At 39.9% G+C, this 3,862-nt stretch overlaps 1 non-coding gene across 1 annotated transcript; it reads left to right on the forward strand.

The window, feature by feature from the left end:
- Positions 1-1,914: 1,914 nt before the first annotated feature.
- TRNAC-GCA (transfer RNA cysteine (anticodon GCA)) lies at positions 1,915-1,986 on the forward strand. Its single transcript has one exon. It is a non-coding gene; the product is annotated as a tRNA-Cys (tRNA).
- Positions 1,987-3,862: the final 1,876 nt, after the last annotated feature.

Below are 3,862 nucleotides of genomic sequence, written 5' to 3' on the forward strand. Positions count from 1 at the left end.
TCTCTTCTTTTATTTTTTTTATCTTTTTTGCAACGTTCTTACACCTTAGTTTTTTTTAGGGGAAAAAGAAAATTCTTACACCTGAAACTTCCCAAATGACTTCACTCATTCTTGCACCTTAGTTAGTCTAGCATGTATGCCCCAATTCCCAATGGATATACAGGGGAAAACATGTGGGTCCCAATTCCCAAATGGAAATACAGGAGAAAACATGGAACAAACTTTGTCAACACAAAACAAAAGGAGACAGTACCTGAAATCAATGGAGCTACTAAGATAGACAGATGATGAGACTAATGACTTCACTCATTCGTTCGTTCGTTCATACATCTGATTCAGCAGCTAGCATGAATGATAACCTTAACAGTAGTACACTGTACCAGCAATGAAAGAGCAATGCAGATTAGGTGAGGAACTAGTGATCGATTGACTCCTTGCATCAAGGGAGGAGGATGTTGGTGCTGACGCTGCAGGATTTCACACAAGACATAGTTTAAGATAAGACATGAACGATGGCTCATGTTGATCGCGTGTAATCATTCTACAACTGAAACTAATGCTCTCACTCATTGGTGGGTGGTATCACGTGGGTGAGAGTAAACCGCCGAGAAAAACAAAACCGCTTTCAGTCGTGATCGACGAAAACAATCATATTTTTGATAAAAGGGGGCGATTGTATTGACTCTGCTAACGTTGAATCGATCTGAAACAAACATAAAGAGTTCATGCCAGTTGTCGGGCATGTGTTCGTAGGAACAACAGGTATGTATGTATGAACACAATATGACAACAGTCAAATATCTAGGTCATTTTCTTTGTATACCAACATAGGAAAGTATAAGCTCCTGGAATCCAACCAATGCAAACTTCACTAGAATTTGCTTTGGTACACCCTTGAAAAGGTTGTTGCCATATTAGCCTGCAGATCAAACATATTTAATAGATTCATTTGGATACACAGGTCTATATTATCCTTTTTGATTGAAGGGGCACCTTCTAATCTTCGCCTTTAATCTGCATTGAAATCCATAACAAATGGTGAGGCATTAAACTAGACTCTTGAAAATTTAGCTTCAAATGTACGTAGTTAATGATTGCATTTGGTCCACTCTAATGCACAGCTTTTATTCCTTTGGTTGAATTACATTTGTGATAAATATGCATGCACGAAACATTTTTTTTCTACGTAGCTAATGTACTTTGAGAAACAAATGTATCAAATTATATATGATTCTTTCCCTATAACGAACACTCATTCCTATCTATTGATAGAAAAGAAAGATCTTCGTCACCAATAATAATTGTATTACTATGAAGAAATATGGAAAAAATTGACGCGATTATGTCATATGCAATGTCGATTCTATGGATCGAATTATTGTATTATACAATGGTATCTATGTCTGAAATGTGAGTATTCAAAAGGATACTAACAAAATACATGCATTGTATTTTATGTATCTGGTTCGAATGAACTTTTGACCCGTGAACATATAAAACGCGGTCGCCTGTTTTCATGGTAAGTTGCAACCTATTTCCCCCTTCCCTTTCCTAGTATCTTCAGGCATGTATGTAGTATGTACAAGAAAAATGAAAAACACACAAAGCCAATAAAAGCCGGTCTCCTAGTATATATTTAACCCAAGAATTCACAAGAAGTCCATAGTGGAATCTTTAAAAAGACTTGTATTTAGGAAAGGAGGGAGTATATATTTTGAATATATGTTTTTTCAATATCAAAATCCTTTCCGAGAGTAAAATAAAAACACAAGTACCATAGAACAACACTCCTGTCTTTTCACAAAAGAAGAAGAAGCAAACATGCCACATTTCCCCACTATCAACCTCTGAATTAAGGATTGTTAATTAATCATCACAAAGAAAGCCTACCAAGTTCAATTAATTCCTAACAAAGGGTCCATAGCTCAGTGGTAGAGCAATTGACTGCAGATCAATAGGTCACCGGTTCGAACCCGGTTGGGCCCTTCCATTCTATTTTTTTTATGTTCCCTTTTCTTTTGGTTAAGTTTGCCACGTTATTAGCCTACCATTTTTATACTACGGTAAGATAAGAAGTGATCACGTCATTTCAAACCACAGAACGTGTGGGTCCAAACTCCCAATGGAGTAGGAGATAACGTTCATGGAACAAGTAGTTTTGCCAACACAAAACAAAAGGAGACAGCTCGGTACACCTGAAATCAATGGAGCTAAGCTAGGGATGAGTGAGATAATGACTATGCATCTCATGGATGAGCATGAGTGAGAACCTTAACAGTAGACTGTATACCCAGCAAAAGAAAGAAAGAGCCAGATTAGGTGAGGAAGTAGTGACTGACTTCTTGTAGGACTTAAGGAGGATGTAGATGTTGGTGCTGACGCAGGCTCAAGACATCACTGATGGATCATGTCGATCGTTTGTAATCATTCTGCAACTGAAACTGATGCACTCACTCAAGGGTGGGTTGTATCACGTGGGTGCGAGTAAACGATCGAGTACAACAAAACTGATTTCAGTCGCAATCGACGAAAACGATCAGATTTTTGATAAATGGGAGATGTTATTGACTCTCTTAACGTCAGATCGCGAGGCGAAACAAACATAAAGAGTTCATACACACCGATGCCCGTTACTTGGGAAACAAAACTGCATTCAAATACCCAAGTCATTTTTCTTGTTTTGGTACTAATTGTATTAGTTTCAGGTCTTGATACTGGAAGACGGTGAGGCCCTATTATTGCTTAATATACTTTCCCCGCTACCTGAAATTATCTGGACTCGATGAACTTATCCATGTATAGAAACGACCAAAGGCGATCATCCTCCTACGTACGATCCTTTCTGTATCGTCTCTAGCTACTTTTTTGTTTTGTTTCGAGACAGATAATGCAAGCAAGTGGTAAAGACTGACAGGGAGCGAAGCTGCCAACAACACAATCACCCTGCATCATATCACCACCGCATCCATCATCTGCATGCATGCAGCCAAATCGATCGGGAGGTGCAAAACTAAAGGCACCGTGAAATCTGACGCTGCGTGCACTTACGGCAATACATGTTAAGTCATCGATGGGACTAGACTAGTACACACAAATTTTCAGAACCTAGCATATATAGGTTATCTATATATCGATCGATGTAGCCCGTCAGTTTAAAAGCGTGGGTCAGACAGAAATACAGAATGTATACTAGCTAGCTAGGATTTAATGAGAAATTACTGTAATTAAGAAAGATGGGCACTGAGAATAAGTTTTGTGAATAGATCTCTCTTTCTGCTTGCTGTCTGCCCAAAGGCGATTAGTGTGGATTTGGTCAGTCGCTCTTGTCTGTGCAACGTGTAGACAGTACGTTGGATCGATCAGAGCCTCACGGAGCTATATGTGCTTGCTAGCTAGCTAGCTAGCTGCTAACCCCCATGGGATCGATCGGAGGCTGTGATCATCCGACATGTTCAGTCGCCGGCCGGCTGGTCGAGCTTGCATATGCCTAGCTAGTAGGAGTGCAGATAACTACTACAAGTTGGACGCATTTGCTAGCTCACTAGCTGACCCCTTTTTCTCTGGAGATTAATTAGTAGAAGCATTTCTTCTCCTTCATCGCGGTAGCTAGCTAGCGTGCTAGATTGGTCATGCCTGACGTATGCATGCCGAGAGGCAGAGTGCCCAACTGTCTGTCTGAAACTCTCTCTGCATACCACCATTCTTAGCTGATCGATCGAGCATGTACATTTCCTAACTCCTTCCTTGTGCTAATTACCAACTGAATACATGCTATTTTCCAAATTAGGGGCCCCGGCCCACTAAAATCTACTCCCTCCGCCCCATAATATAAGACCTTTTTTGGCACTGGTCTTATATTATG

This window comes from Triticum aestivum, chromosome 5A (genome assembly GCF_018294505.1).
Source record: "Triticum aestivum cultivar Chinese Spring chromosome 5A, IWGSC CS RefSeq v2.1, whole genome shotgun sequence".
Lineage (NCBI taxonomy): Eukaryota > Viridiplantae > Streptophyta > Magnoliopsida > Poales > Poaceae > Triticum > Triticum aestivum.